General features: G+C 35.9%; 1 pseudogene; it reads right to left on the bottom strand.

Moving 5' to 3' along the window:
- LOC149533540 (origin of replication complex subunit 6-like) overlaps positions 1-8,644 on the bottom strand; it is a 55,184-nt pseudogene extending 46,540 nt beyond the window's left edge.
- Between the last annotated feature and the right edge of the window lie 9,037 nt (positions 8,645-17,681).

The following is a 17,681-nucleotide window of genomic DNA, read 5'->3' as shown; positions in this document are numbered from 1 at the left end:
ATTGCCCTTATACCTCTGGATGCTCCTACATTAGACACCCAGGGTAGATTGAAAAGTGACCTTGTCACTATATGAATGGTAGAGGAAGTCTCAAATGGGAAACCTCAGTTGCTAAAATCCAAGTTGAGTCCTCGATCGATCGTCCTTTCCACTTCACCAAATACTCTTCATACTACCTATTTTTGGTACTCCTACCCACACAATGATCTAGAATGTCTTCTATCTCCTCCTTCTTAGAAGCAGGAATTGGGCATGTCTCTAACACCAGCTCCTCATTTGCACCATCATCATGATACTCTATTAAATCTGCAATGTTGAAAATGGGAGAAATGTGAATACCATCTGGCAGCTCCACCTCATATGCATTTCCTGAGTCATGTTTCTTCAAAATTTTGCAAGGGCCAAATTTTTTCATCTTTAGCTTGTTGTAAGTACTGGCTGGAAATCTTTCTTTTTGTAAGTGCACCATGATTAGATCCCCTACTTGGAATTCCTTATGTCTTCTCCTTTGATCAGCCCTAGCTTTATACTCTTGATTCATCTTGGTAATGTGTGCTTGAACCTCCTCATGTAGACGCTTGATATGTTCAACAAATTCCTCAGCTTCAGCACTTGTCCTCTCCCCTTGTTCTATCTTCCTCAGCTCTGGTGCAGTCCTTGGGCTACTCCCATATACAATTTGGAATGGTGATTTTCTAGTACTCCTATTTATAGAGTTATTATAAGAAAACTCTACCTATGGTAGAATCAAATCCCATCCCTTGGGCTTATCCCCAACTAAACATCTCAACAAATTGCCCAGACTTCTGTTTACCACTTCTGTTTGGCCATCAGTTTGTGGGTGATGCGTGGAACTAAATTTCAAGTTGGTTCTTAACTTTTTCCACAATGTCCTCTAGAAATACCCGACAAATTTAGTATCTCTATCAGAAACTATGCTCCTTGGAAGACCATGTAGTCTTACCACCTCTTTGAAAAACAAGTCTGCAATATGGACAACATCATGAGTTTTGTGGCATGGAATGAAATGTGCCATTTTGGAGAACCTATCAACCACCACGAATACTGAGTCATTACCCCTTTGTGTCCTTGGCAATCCAAGAACAAAATCCATACTTATGTCCTCCCATGGCCTTGATGGAACAGGAAATGGCTGATATAGGCTAGTATTGTGACTAAACCCCTTGGCAACTTAACAAACCTGGCAACTCTGTACAAACTTCTTCACATCCTGTGAAATTTGAGGCCAAAAATAATGTTCTCTAAGAATGGCAATGGTCTTATCTCGACCATAATGTCCTGCCATCCCTCCACTATGTTTCTTCTTAATTAGATTTTCCCTCATGGAACTTCTTGGAATGCACAATTGACTACCCTTGAACAACATGCCATCCTGAATCAAATAGTCTAACCACTTGGCTCTATCTACAGCAACAGGTTCTTTACAAGCTTTCCATGCTTCAGCAAAATCAGGATCCTTGGGGTACAAATTCTTGAGTTCATCAAACCCAACTACTTCAACCTGCATTACTATAAGCAAAAACTGTCTCCTACTTAGTGCATCTGCAACCCTGTTAGATTTTCCACTTCTATGCTTCAACACAAATGTATAACTCTGCAAGAACTCTACCCACTTCATATGCCTCTAATTCAATTTACCTTGGCTATTTAGGTACTGTAATTCCTAATGATTAGTATACAAAACAAATTCCTTTGGCAATAAATAATGCCTCCATTTCTTTAAGGCCTGAACTATTGCATAGAACTCTTGATCATAAATAGAATACTTCTTCTTTGCATCATTCAATTTTTCGCTAAAATATGCAATAGGCTTACCTTCTTGGCTTAATACAACCCCAATAGTGCTACCACTAGCATCACAATCCACCTGGAACACTTTTCTAAAATCTAGAAGTGCCAACACAGGTTGTTCTGTTACCTTCTTCTTTAGCAATTCAAAACTTCTCGTAGCTGCTGCAGTCCATTTGAACTCTTTTCTATCCCCTCTTATTGTATTAGTTAGGGGTGCACATATGCCACTAAAATTCCTAATAAACTTCCTATAAAAACTAACCAGACCATGAAATGATCTTACCTCAGTAGCAGACCTTGGAGTAGGCCATTCCAAGATGTCTTTTACCTTCTCCAGATCCATTTTGAGACCTTCAGGTGATATAACAAACCCCAAATAGACTAACTCCCTTTTTGCAAAGATACATTTCTTTAGATTAATTAATAGTTTCTCTTCCCTTTGCCTTTCAAGGACACTACGAATATGCAGTAAATGTTCTTCCAAAATCTTGCTGAAAATTAAAATATCATCCGAATAGAAAATAACAAATTTTCCCAAGAACTTCTTAAGTACCTCATTCATGAGCCGCATGAAGGTGCTTAGGGTGTTCGTCAATCCAAAGGGCATGACTAACCACTCATAAAGACCCTCCTTGCTCTTGAAGGCTATTTTCCACTCATCTCCTTCTCGAATCTATATTTGATGATAACCACTCTTCAGATCTATCTTTGTGAAGTACTGAGCTCCGCTCAAGTAGTCCATAATATCATCCATCCTTGGCAAAGGAAATCGGTACTTGATGGTGATCCTATTTATAGCTAGAGAATCTGTACACATCCTCCACTCTCCATCCTTCTTTGGTGCAAGTACTACAGGTACTACACATGGACTCAGGCTCTCTCGAATCAAGCCCTTCCTCAACAACTCTGGAACTTGTCTATTTAGCTCCTCTGTTTCAGTAGGAGTCATCCTGTGAGTAGCCTTGTTAGGCAAACTAGCTCCTGGAATCAGATCTATTTGATGACTTATTTGCCTTACTGGTGGCAATCCATCTCGAACATTATCAGAGATAATATCTCCAAACTCCCTTAGTAAATCTGAAACTTCAAGTGGTATTTCTCTACTACCTTCTTTATCTTTCCTAGGAATCAAAGCATAGCACATATGCTGATGTTTCATGCCATCTAAAAACTTCCTTCCATCAACAAGACAAATCCTAGCACTGCTACATGCCTTTTCACCTTCCTTTTTCATGGGCTTCAATTTGTGGAGAACTCCATCCTTTGTCAGAGAGTATGTGTTTGCATGTGCATCATGCACTGCATGTCTATCAAACTGCCATGGTCTACCCAACAATAGATGGCAAACATCCATCGAAATAACATCACAGAGAACTTCATCATGGTAACTCCCAATTTTGAATTTTACTAAACATTGTTCACTTACCAGGACCTTATGATCATCTTTTACCCAAGCAATCCGATAGGGCTGGGGATGTTTCTCCCTCTTGAGCTTCAGCTTAGAGACCATCTCTTCTGATACCAAGTTATCAGTGCTACCACCATCAATGATCACATCACAACATTTATCCTCACACTTGCATCTGGTATGGAACAAACTCCTCCATTGTCCTAGTTCAATCTCACCACTTAGTAGGACTCTTTCATTTACCAAGGTCTCTCCTCTTTTTGCATCCTCTGAATGTGATGATTGTGCATCCTCATCCACATGAGCAACCCTAGCTTGGCCCTCAGTTCTCCTACCTATCCTTCCTTGTCATTGAGGGCATTCAAAGGCATGATGACCTTCTTCATTGCAATGGAAACAGGTACCACAGAATCCTCCTCTTCCTTGTCCACGTCCTCTACCTCTTCCTCTCTAATTTCTAAAGTCTTGGTCACAGGAGCGGTTGAAACCCTCATTCCTCTGGTTCCTGCTAGTACCCTCATCTTCATTTTTCTTTTGGGTTTCATTGCAGCCTCCAGATGATCTACCACTTCCCCTTCCTCCTTGACCGCGCCCTCTTTGTCTTCCTTCAAACCTTTTATTTAGCTTCTCTTCAACTCGTAGGGAAAACTGGTATGCCTCTTCAACGCTGGTCATTCTTACCAGACTTAATTCCTCCTGGATGCTAGGTCACAACCCACTGATATAACGAGCAACCTTATCCTTATTTACTTCTACATGTCCTGCTCTAATCAAGAGTTGGTAAAATTCCTTTGTATATTCTTGGACGGATCTTCCTGCTTGTTTTAACCCATGCATCTTCTTAAACAAATCAAGCTCATAGTTCACAGGAATGAATTGCTTCTTCAATTCGTCCACCATGCGATCCCATCTTGTGATCTTATCCTTTCCTCTTCTGTTTCTTTCCAGTTGAACCTCTTGCCACAAAATTTTGACATGGCCTTTCAGTTTGGCCTTTGCAAACTTAACCCTATCTGGGTCCCTAATATTCTCATACTCAAAGTATTCTTCCAGTTCATTGATCCAATCGATCAACTCATCTGGTTTTAGATTTCCTGAAAATACACCCACTTCAATTGTGGGTCTTTTCCCAAACTTAGTAATGGCCCTAAAAAGCATTTCCTCTGCATGATTTAGAACTTCGCCATCAAATTCCCCTTCTGGTTCCATTACTTCTTCTTCATTGTCATCCTCACTGTCATCACCTGTGGCAACATTTGCTCCTCTACGGAGCTCCTCTTGCAATGCCTGTACCTGCCTTTGGAGGGATCTAACCTCTTCAGGATTAATAGCTTTGGCTCTTCCACCATGCTCTCTTCGTGGAGGCATCTTCTTAACTCAAACCCAAAACCACACAGTCCTGGTGCAAACTACCTCACAGTCAGCACTCTATCTACACACTCAGGAAAACCTGCTCTAATACCACTTGATGGGGACACAACCCAAGAAAAAAATGGACACAACAGAAAAGGGAGAATTATATTAACTGAGAAAATAATCTAGTACAATAGTATAGGAAAATAAACTTCAAAACATGCCCTAAGGGCTTACAATAGCATAAATCTAGAGATAATTTCTCCTTTCAGTACCTCTTCTCAAACTCCACTCCGAACTGCCTTTTACAATGCCAAAAATCTCCTTAAATAGACCCCAGAGGGTTAAGGACTAGGAGTACATTCTAGAAAGTGCTAGTAGGCATCCACCAACCAAATAGAAGGTTCTAGAAGCTGCGGTAGAAGTCAGCGCAAATCTAGAAGAATCCAGAAATGGTAACCGAACTTCCGAGAGGCATAACTTTTGAACCGTAGCTCTGATTGACGAACCGTTTACATTTTTGGAAAGCTCTTGAAGCACTCTATAGCCCTATGGACCAGCTTTTCTCATCCTCCATTTTGGCCCTTTTGAAGGTCATTTAATGCCCCTAACCTAACTTTGAAGCATTCTTAGGAGGTTCCCAAAACCTGAAAAATTGCAATAACTTTCAAACCATGGGGCCTATTGACCTGATTCTTTTTCTGGAATGCTCTAAATCATGATTACATTCATCTGGCCAATTCACACCTTCTAGGTCACCAAAATGATAGCCAAATTGCATGCTCCTATTTTTTCAAGATTTTCTAGCACACTGATAGTTGAACTGTGAGAGTTGGAACCTTTGTTTGACCCAAATGGGTGTCCAAAAATGAAAACACATAAAATGGAAACTAAGTCTAAGTACATTTTTTGGGTGACACAGGATTGCCCTTATACCTCTGGATGCTCCTGCATCAAGTTATTATTGGCCTAATAACAAGCTTGAAGTATGCAAGTACAAACAAACCTTATTTCTTCTTGCACATAGGTAAAAAGCTACTGCAGTGAACACTGGATGACCAAAATCAGCACTTGATCTCCGAGACTCTAGTAGAGCAGCTATAAATCTTTCTTTGTATTTGTATAAGGTTAATATTAGAATTGCATATTCGATCATGATTTTGGGCTGACAAGACTCAGAGATCATATGCTAACCCCACACTTATCAAAGAGCTCAAGGTCAAAGTATAAGAGAATAAGATTTCATTTGGTATGCCCTTAGGCCTTACTCTAATGAAATCATTATACCCACCCTAATAATTTCCCCAAGCACAGAGCATACTATAAGCCTTTGAGCCATAAATTTCAAAAGATTGGAAATCCAAGAAAACAAACCATTTGGGTCCTGAAATCTGAACTAAGGAAACCTAGTTTCTCAAGTTCCATAGAGCACTATATAAATATTTGACCAATAAGTTGCAAAAGGTCCGAATTTTAAGTAAACAGACCATTTGAGAGCTGAAAACTGAGTCAAGGAAAATAGAACTTACAAAGACAAGACTCTTTGGGCAGACCCAATCAATCTAAGACATCCAAACTAGATTCCAAGTTCTCAGATGTCTAGCTTTGGCCGTGCATTCAAATTAAGACATCCAAACTGGAGTCAAGTAGGTTAATTATCTAAATTGAATCTAAAGACAAGACTCTTTGGGCAGACCCAATCAATCTAAGATGTTTGAATGAATCAAATGATTTTCATATGACTTGAAAGTGTAGACGTGACATTTGATTACAATGAATACTTTTCTAATCTTTAACAAATTGACTATGTTTCTACAAGCTATCATTCAGGGATCGAACTTATTGAAGATGAAAGAAACCTTATCAAAAACAATAGTAATGAGTGTAACAGTGCCTGTAGAGGCTATAATGGTGAAATGGGCTAGCATTCTCATTGCCAAAGTGCCCACAACTATTTTTGTCACTCCTATCACATTCACTCTTGTGCTATTCTACTCCATTTTCAAAAAGTGACATTAATTAGCATTTCATAAATCTTTCAACTGCCCAAATAGATTTGGGAAAGCTAGTATGTTTTATATGTTGTAATTATAAAAAGTGTTACTGGTAAGAGTAAGAAATGGCTCTGATGATGCTTTGATCAAGCCAATGCTTTCTTTATTGTATATAGTTTTCAATTGACTCCTCATATTTTATATACGAGATTGTTGAAATGAAATCTTTCTTGAGCAATAACTCTTATTTTACAAGTACCTCTGTTGGGCAATCTAAATGTCTATTTTAGGTTTCCTAGAATTTTAGTATGGTTTAAAACATATATTTGATTATAATATTTTATAATAATTAATCACTAATTTATTTATTTATTTTTGTTGTTGGAAGATTTTATATTAAATTCACATAATTCTTTTAGTTATTTGATATATGATCATGAGTTTTAGGTTGAAATTCTTTTTCTAAGAGTCAAAGATTAAAAAGTATCTATTTGCCAAAAGTCTTGAAGAGCATGATTTCTGTTCTCTTATGATATTGAGGTCCAAGGCTTGAAACAAAACTTGAGTCTAGTAGGATTGTTCAAAATCATTCAACTTGGAGTTAGGTAGGTCAAAAAATTAGACAACTCATAATACAAATATATAATTCGTATTGAAAAAAATGATATTATATATATAATTGTTTTATTAACTTATACAATTTATACTCAAAATTTCCTACTGAATATTTGTTAAAACTTTTTACAAATCCTCAGGATGCATTACCATTGCAAAACCAAATATTTCTCAATGATATTGACTATAAGATCAAAAGAGGCGTATCTCCAATATATGCATTATAACCAACTTTAAATAAAAAACAAAACCATCCTATATGAATTTGGATGCAAGCAATCATCTTCATCACTTATAATATAGTAAGACAATGGACGATAGCACGAGCCTTGATGAATCACAAACCATTAAAATATCATGAAGAGAAAGTCATTTGATAAAGGACCCATTATTATTGTTTTTGATAAGGTTTTTTTCATCTTCACCAAGTTTGATCGCTGAATGGTCACTTGCAGAAACAAAGTCAATTTGTTAAAGATCAGAAAAGTATTCATTGTAATCACATCACATTCATGGAAGACATGATATATCTCAGGTTTACACTTATTAGCCCCCTTCCCCAAATGTCATGTCTACACGTTCAAGTCATATGAAAATCATTTAATTCATTCAAACGTCTTAGATTGATTGGGTCTGCCCAAAGAGTCCTGTATTTAGATTTGATTTAGATAATTAACCTACCTGAGCAACTGATTTGATTTAGATAATTAACCTACTTGACTCCAAGTGCATTTTGTATTGCATTCAAAGATCTGGTATATGCCTTCTCAGGCATGCCACTTAGCCTAATGGCCTTCTATTTGTCAAAGGGAACTTGTAATCTATACAAACAATGTATTCAATCATTGCAAATTAAATGTCATTGTTGCAATTTTTCTAATAAAATCATAAAGAATGAGAACTGGAAATCCATGAAGGGTAAGCAGTGGGAATCATCTAATGTTCAAGGAAAAATTTCTCCTCTTGTTAAATTATTTCTTCCTAGACAACATAGATCCAGTCCTGAGGAATGCAGTGTAATGGCGAGGATAGATGACATTAATAAGATTTGACCCAGTGTTATATTATCTCACTGTCAGCATGTGGTATGATCTTTGTTGTAAATATTATGCTATAAATTTGAGAAATGACCCGATCCTTTTCAATGTAAAATTAGATGAACCCATCTGAATAAGGTTCAAGAAAAATTACTTTGTAGCAACGAGTTCAAAGCAGAGAACTGATTTGCAAACCTCGCCTTGTGGATGAAAAGGGGTTAAAAAAGGGCTCAATGATGAATATTCCCAATAAATTGTATTCTAGATGATAAAAATTGCACTAAATTTGACGCATTTCTTAGATAAACATAACACAATAAAAGTGGAAGAATAAAATGCACATTACGTCTCAGATCCTCGGCTTTCTTGATAACCTTGTTATCTTCTGCAAGGCCAAATTTTCTTCCCAGCCCACCCATATCCATGTTTCTCTATAGTGTATGGCTGGGAAATGAATGTTACCTTTCTTCGGCCACTCCAATCGAAGGACTTCTCACCCTCTGCAGTTTATGAGCCCGTCCTCCAAATAGACGAACTACAGTTCCACTCGCAACCCATGCAAGTTAACCTATGTGAAATAAAAAAAAATTTGATTTTAACATAACAAGCCTGTGTTGGTCGGAATTTCGACCAACACGGGCATGAATTTTTAAAAAAAGACATTTTTTCTTGCCTATTCTGACCAATTTGACCCCATTTTAATAGATGGTCAAAATTTTTGGTCAAAAAATAGGGTCAAATGTACTAGTGGTCTGGCTAAAAAAATTCCATTTTCAAACACCCAAACTGTCAAACTGATTCATTGAACACTTGACTCTTATTAGAAATAATGTATACCATTGGTTCAACTTTTAAAACTCATTTTCACCTCTTTTTGCAACTTGTCTACTTTGTGCTAGGAGGTCCTTTGACTGGCCTTAAAAATTGAACAAAACACTTGACCAGGCTTTGAAAATTGGCACACTGATTCTTTGTTCTGCATAGTCCTAGCATATCAAATCTTGTCTTATGACAAATTCTTAGTCAAAAGATATCGACTGTTGCAGTTGCCCTTTTAGAACTGCCTACAAGAAAACATGTCAGAAAGTAATAAAACACGTTCAAATTTGGCTTTGAGAACTGGGAAAACTGACACTTGGGGACACAAAAATTGGGACTTTGGTTCACTGTCATGAGGAGAGTATGAATCTATGATTTGGAAACATGACCAATAACAGTGCGAAAATGGTGAGCGGTCAAAGTGGGCTACCCAAATTTTGCAGATTGAAACAATGGCAGAAAATGTTTTTTGCAAATGGAAATGACCTGGGAAAATGTGCAAATAGATTCATCAAGATGTGAAAATTGGCACACTTAAAATATTTTCTGAGTACAAGATAATTGTACAATCCATTCAATCTCACCTATCATGGATTTTGAGATACAACATCATGAATAGGGCTACTGACAACTCTGCACTTCTTGACACCAGTAAAAAGATAGAAATTACGTTTGGAATCACGTTTGAAAACTGATCAAACATATTTTTCATGAGATGAAACTTGAAACATAACAAGTATCTAATGCCTACAATGCAACACAACATGAATTTCAACATTTGGGTCAACTGGGTCAAAATTATAACTCGTCAAACAGGGCTTCTTAGAATTTTGAACTAATTGCATCAGCATGACAATATTAAATCACGAACTTTGAGGGATTCAAGCCCTAGTCAAACAGACTCAAAACAACTCAAAATATTAAACATAGGTTCTTAAATATGGAAACTATATACTTCCAAAGCAGTAAGTCATGAAACATATCTAGGTATGAGATATTCAATGACAAACACAACCTCTTGTCATTGTTTGTCACTAAGGTGAAAAAGCATATTTGAAATTTGCTCAAAATGAGACTTCACATAATGACTTTGAATCACAATTTAGCTTCATGAAACATGTGGACACGCTGAATGGATGGTGTTAGAAATATTAAACACCTCACGAGGCTCAAAAGTATAGCCAGGTACAGTCTTGTCAAAAAGCTTTTATAGGGCTCAAATTTCTCAATGGTGCTCAAAATCATGGCTACAATTTTGAGCGCCAATAGTGGCTCTATCTGGAGATGCATGTCCCTTGTGGGCATGGCAAGATTTCAGATCTTTGGGAGAAGCAAACCACACAATTGATAGCAGAACTTCTCTCGAACAACTTTATTGAAAGCAAGAAACTACCACTAAGATTATGTACAAATGATGGCCTCGGGCCATTGAACTTCAACAAAGTTGTTTACCTCTATCATAAACATGATTCTCATATGAACTTTCATGAGGTAAACTAAAATTACTTCTATTAGTTTCACCAATTAGATACACATCTCGAATCTCACAACTTAGCAAAATTGAACCTACATCCTTACTTCCATAATGCATGTAAAAACTTACTTCATTTTCAACCACTTGCTTATTATGAAAGTACTAATCAAAATGCTCAAACATATCAAAATGAAATTGAAAATCCTCTTCATTTAATAATTCATGCATGCTATCAACTTTGAATATGAAGGCTTCATACTCAAGTTGGGGAAATGAGTCACAGATACCTTGAAATTGTGTTTCCTTACACATATCCAGATGGTATTTTGAGGAATAATTTAACTGGTATTCACACGTGTCATCCATATTAGAATATGAAGCTAATCCATAATCTTTAAATGGTTCTTCATAATCAGCAAATAGATTAGTCTTCGCATTAGAGTATTCATCATACAATTCATTACAAAGTGCATGCTGATTTTCAATAACACCTTCATCAAGCACCTTGTCATTTACCTCATCAGATGTAACATAATCATCAGTTTCACTATCAAACTTGAAAGAAGAACATTTTGATCTCTTACAGCACTAAGACAAGGTTTCATCATCATAATAATCCTCAACTAAATCTGAACCGTCCATATTTTCTTCAAACAAAGGATTAATAACTTCATGTAATGACCTTCTTTGAATATTTTGACAAAAAATGGGCTGATCATCATCATGATTTTCATCATATAGAGCATTAGTGTACACTTTAAATTCATTACCCATTTCATCTTCACGAAGGCTTTCAGCATGTGAAGAAAAATCAGAATCATCACTCGAAGAAAAACCATTAACTCCATCAACAAAGCATGCAAAATATGAATCAATATTATTTGCATAGTCTCCATCAAGGTGATTTAGATGTCTTGCAAACAAATTATCATTTATCTTACCAATAGGTGCAGATGCATTAGCCTTAGAATAATCCATCTACTAATTATCACTGCATGTATCCTAAAGACATTTGTTGACACAACTAATCAATTCTTTGTTATAAATAATCCTTTTATCCTCATATTGTGTAGACAAGTCTTCTTCATAACTTTCAACCTCAAACTGATTTGCACAATTCTGAACTGAAAATTCACTTTCAAATTTAAGAAAAGAACTCATACCTCTACTAGCATAAGAGTTACAACTTTCATCATTGCTTTCTTCTTCCCAATTTACATTCGATTCACATGAAGACAAAAATATACTAGCACTGTCCTCTTCTTGACTTGAACAACAACTCTCATCATTATCTTCACATGATGCTTCTTCACAATACATTGGATCAACAAATTCACTATTGTCACTAAACACATGAGCTCTAGCCTCTTCATCCTCATACTGAGATGAATACCTTTCCTCTTCCTGATTCATTATGTTTTCAACATAAAGTGAATCACCAATGGGAGAATGAATGATTGGATTTAAATCTAGCATATATAACTCATCAAGTGAACTAACTTTATCTTCTACTGCTATAATATTACCAACTTATGCACTATTTTCAACAATAAAAGGATCAGATTCTCTTTGCAATAGAGAGTCTTCATTTGCACATGTTTTTAATTCTAAACTTTCAACAAGATTACTTACAACAGAAGGGGTACTTATTTGCTGATCTGATATCAAACACTCCTTATGACATTGATTGGTGCTTTGTACCTCATCTTGTCAGCAAACATTCCTAGAGAAGTGACTCTTGGTTAAGCCATATTTTATATTGTTTTCAATCTCTATCACTGTCATGAATGCCTGATGCAAAGTCTTAGGTTCCTTATCTCTCAATAGGTAGCTCATCTTCTTATCAAATGCATCAAAATAAACAACTAGACACACTTGATCATCCAACTTATGACTTTTAGGAATATCATTTATAACCTTTGCATATCTGATATTAAAGTTAGGAACTAACTCACCATTCCTTATTTGGATTTTCAAGAACCTATCAAAATGATCAGAGATGCTTACTCTTTCCCCAAACTACTTCATGAAGGCTAAAATTAATTCATCCCAAGATGAAATTGAGCATGCTAGCAAAAAAGAAAACCAATCCCTAGCATCCCCTTCCAAAGTCTGAACAAACAACTTCATATGAATGTCTTCATGAGAAATTTCATAATCACCAACCAAGTCAGTAAACAACTGAACATGATGAATGGCTAAAGTTTCATGGTTCCCACTAAACTTAGGTAAATACTTTTTGTGATTATAGGGCATAGTATTCAAGAAACCATGAATACCATTAAAATTTAATGGCATATACTACTTGGTAGAAACAGATCTAAAACTTTCACTAATAGGTGTAGACACCTAAAAATCCTTTAGAAAATAAAGTATTTTTATTTTTTGAAAAAGTTCCTGATGACATCATCATTTATTAATTAATTAATTTATTTATTTTTATGTCATTAAATCTCTTTATCTTAATTAAAAATATTTAATTAAGGAATCCCTCCCAAAAATGTTTAAATCTTATTTAAACATTATTTCCTTATTTATTAATTATTTAATTAATAAATTGACCAAAAATTCCAAAATAAATAATTTATTTATTTTTTGCCCAAAACTTGGCCAATTTCCTTAAGACCACTAACCTCTTCCAAAATCTTCTAATCCTTCTTTAATTTTGATTAAAGGCTAATCCCATCATTTCCTACCCCTAATCCCAACCCAAAATATTTAATTAAGATTAAATATTAATCTTCATATTTATTAAAAATATTTTAATAAATATCTCCTCAACCCAAACCCTTGAAATAAATAAAACTTTATTTATTTCCTAAAAACCTTATTTATCCTCATCCTACGAAGTTCTAGACTCTTCTAAAAAGTCTTCATCCTCATCCAAAGCCTAGACTCTTCTAGAAGATGTCAATCCTTATCTTTAATCCTAATTTTAATCTCCTCCTAACCTTGTCACATTCCCTAAACATGGGTTAAGACTTGCTAACCCAAGCCAAAGTTAACAAATATCTCCTCCTTCACCCACCCTCATTAAATGCCATCCACTTGCCCATCTCTAACATCCCTAATCTAATCCTAATCCATCTCTAATCCTACCCTTAATCATTTGCACAATCTTAAACAAGCTTAAGACTTTCGTAAGCCAAGCCAAAGTCTATCCCCTCAAAATATCCCAACCATAAAACTTTATGAAGCCCACAAAGCCATAAATGACTCTTACAAGCCCATTCATTGCTCTTACAAGCCATTATGAGGGTCTTTATGAGCTTTGAGCCTCCTTTGTTGACCCCTCAACCCCTCTTCTCTAACCAATGACCCTGTGACATGTGTCACTCCCTGATTGACTGTAAGGAAGCATAATCCATGTGCTCTCCTCTCATTCAATCTAAACCTTCCATAAGCTTTTTCCCATCCTTGCATCCTAGCCCTTGGTCCTGCAAGCCCTTTGCCTATTTAAGGAATCCTCTGCCAAGCCATTTTAACACAATCTAGAAAGTAAAGCCATAATGCCATTTTGAGAAGCCATTTTTACATCAAATCCATTCACCAAAATCTATCAAAAATCCTCCATTGAAGCCCATTTGAGCATTTGAGCATACATACATAATCAAGTCATCTTAGCTATTAGACACACCTCTACATCAAGTGATCATTCTCATTGAGAGAGCCTATCCATGGCTCATATTCTCATTTGAGGACTTCACTTTGTCTCTCATGAAGTTATGTTAAATTAGTATGCAAATGATTTTTGATTGTTTTAATTTAGTGTTTCTAACATACTAAAGTAGCATATACATTTTGGCACGCCTGGTGGGACCCCGCATGGGTCATCTTCATTAGCTTTTTTAGTCAAGTTTTGTATGTCATTTTTTGATTTTGGCTAATTTTTCTTATTTTTGTGATTGGTAGGATTGTATAAATTGGTTTTGTAAGTCCACATGAGCATGAAGAAGACAAAGGAACTCATAGTCTATCTCATAATGTTTGTAGATTTTTCAAGCTTATAGGTGGATGAAGCACTTGGAATTCTTCTTCCTCTTCTTGTCTATATTCTTCTTCTATTCCATCTACTTCTTCTTCTTCTTCTTGAGGGATCTTGGCCTTTTTTTTTAGGAAGCAAAATCATACACACTTTTTTTTAAGTGCTTAAAAATGAACCCCCAAATCATACTTAAATCCATTAAAAACTAAAAATTTGCAAAAAAAAAATAAAAATTTTAACAAGTGAAACTAAACCAATCCAATCATTTTCATCCTTGCAACATCAAGGTTTTAGATGCATTCATGCAAAGTTAGGAACATTTAATTTTTGGGAATTTAAAAAGAACTTCAAGTTTTCATTTCAAAAGGTTCAAAATCAACACTAAGTGCACACTAAACTCTAAAATCAAACTCAAATCATCAATCAAGGATAAAATGAAACTCATTTGCAAATATTTTAAAGTTCTTTTAAAAATCTCATGAAAACTAAGAGTCCTAAATGGTTGCCAAAATTGTCCTAAAAATCTTTGTTATTTGTTCCAAAAAAATGTCTTGTTGCAAAATCTTGAATGTTTCTTAGGTTTTTCATGCATCAAAACAATCTAGGAATATCATTTTTTTAGGCTTAAAACATGCAAACTAGAACACAAAATCTTGAATGAAAACCAAAGTCCAAAAAGTCATTTTCACTTTTGAGTCCAAAACAATCTTGAATGATCTAAGGTAAAAACAAAGCACTTCAAAGTTCTTAAAACAACACACAAAATCTCAATCTTGAATGCTCAAAGGAAAAAACTTGAATGTTTAATCACTTGTCTTTGAATGCATGTTGCTAAAATCACTCTTGAGTTCCATGGATTAAAATCAAGTTTGTTTTTATTTTATAAATGCATGATTAAAAAAAAATTCCAATCTTGAATGCAAAAGGTCAATTAATCATTACAATATCTCACACTTCATCTTTTGGGGCATAAAAAGAATCTACATTTTAGAAACTTTCTAAGTTATAAAAACAAATAAAGACACTTTAAGTGAATTTGTTGTTGGACTCACCCTCTTTAATCACCCATCATTCTAACCATTGGTTGCAATATCAGCACCATATATGGGGATGGATGGATATACCTAAGAAGGTGTTAAGTGCTCCACAAAAATCAAATTCCACTCACTTGAGTTTTTATTAGTTTTTCTAAGATAAAAAATTTCTTGAATGCACATTAGTCTCGCTAACACGTCATTTGGGCATAAAAATTGAACAAATCTTGATGTGGAGGGCCTTCGAGCATGCGCTTGAAATTGAGCTTTACACACATATTTGTTTTGGGCTTAAAACAAACTCACACTCAATCTTGAATGCCTTAAAGAAAATCAATCGATACTTGACATGGAGGGCCTTCAAGAACGCGAGTTTACTTTTTGTTAACCCTAAATCTTCTTGGTGTATTCATTCTTCGATCACATCTCTTTAGTTGGTGCATTTCAAATTGGAATTGAACCTTTGCATCTTAAATCACGTGTGTTTTCAAAAGGTCTAGATCAGAAAACTTAAAACGTCAGTTGGAAAAGAACTCTGTCTTTTAGCCCAAGATCATCCAAGTCTTCTCTCCCCTTGTCATCTTTCGAGGCCATCTTGGGTGCATAAGATTAGGATCCAAAATCTTGTCTTAGCTTTTAGGAGGCCTACTTGGGGATTTCATCACCCCTTGGGATGACCTCAACTCCAGCATTCCAGCAGAGTATAAAGATCGGGAGGTGAATCCAAGACACCTCTCTTGGGATCAAAATTCTATCACTTGGGCTAAGCCTCAAGGAACTTTATACCCTTGAGAAGTGAAAGAGGAGAAGTGGGTTACCACTCCTCTCGGCTATGTGACATTATTTTGGTTTCATCTATGGATTTGGGCCTCATGTACCTTGGGTATATTGAGGACTCCCTAGCTAAACCAACTGTCAACCTTTTAGACAACTATCTAGGATGTTAATGTGTTTGAAGAGACTGATTGAAACATTTGTAGAATATACACACTCCTTGATGCATGTATCACATTCTAAGAATCAAAAAATTCTGTCTGGTTGTTCCTATCTATTGCTTGATCTTTTACTTGTTGAATGAATGTTTTCCAAACTTGGTCAATCCTAGCTTAGGGCACACTTAGTATAGTCACTGCCTATTTTAGAAGTTGGACAAGTTGAAGCAAAACAACCACAATCTCTCAAAGCCAAACAGATTTAGGAATTTATGTCAAAACAACCCAAACCCAAACAAAAGTTTCACAAAGCCAAATTCAAGCCCTCTCAGGCATACCAAGAAATTTCAGCCAAGAGAAATGAAGTAACACCAAGCCCTCGAATCGCCAAACTCCACAAGGCAGAAGATAAAGCGGCCGACAAAACCTATTAGGACACCTAGTTAGATCACACTATCAGATTTAACAAGCATCTAGGAGTCAACCCTACTTATGTCTTACCAACTAGGCATAATTTCTATGATTAGGCCCCCTTGTTTTTCCACATCTTCTTGCATAAGTTTCACTTTATAGTTATCTTTGTAGGAAAGCCAACCATTCTAGGTTATCCCTTTAAATCATTTTAGCTCATCCATCTCATCTAGGTCTTTGCCTTAGAATCAAATCAATCCTCTCAAACCTATCTAGCATCCCAAAAAGCCTAATTTTCACATCCAAGCCTTCAAAATTATTGTCACCTTGCCAAAGGTTTTCCATTCCTACCATATTGCAAATCCACCAGCCTCACTGAGGTTATCCCTCTGATAGAGCTTTGTCTAGGGTTATCTAGCTTTGTCACTTGTTATCTCTCATCACCTTGAGCCAAAGGTTGGGATCCACAAGTGGTCAATCTCGTATTTTTCCTAAAGGATCATCAGTCTATCCTTAAAGTTGACACAATCACCACCAAGCTTGCACATAGGAAAGCAAACCTTTCATGCTTTGGCAACATATCTTTGAAGTTAGAATCCCCAACCCAATCCTCTTTAGGTTTGTCATATAGCTTTGTCTCAAACTAGGAAATCATTTGCATAGAAAAGCCTTCCCCCTTTGCATCCATCATCATTGTTGCATCTCATCCCTAGGAACATTTTCATGCCACCCGTCACTCGCTTAGCCAAGAAGAAGAAACAAACAATGGAACCCTATCATTTGGATCAAAAAACATCACTCCCCTTG

The sequence above is a fragment of the Cupressus sempervirens genome, chromosome 10 (assembly GCF_028749045.1).
Source record: "Cupressus sempervirens isolate cs-2001-9-10 chromosome 10, ASM2874904v1, whole genome shotgun sequence".
NCBI classification, from domain to species: domain Eukaryota; kingdom Viridiplantae; phylum Streptophyta; class Pinopsida; order Cupressales; family Cupressaceae; genus Cupressus; species Cupressus sempervirens.
Note: the sequence above shows the minus strand (reverse complement) of the source record. Positions and strands in the feature narration are given on the sequence as shown.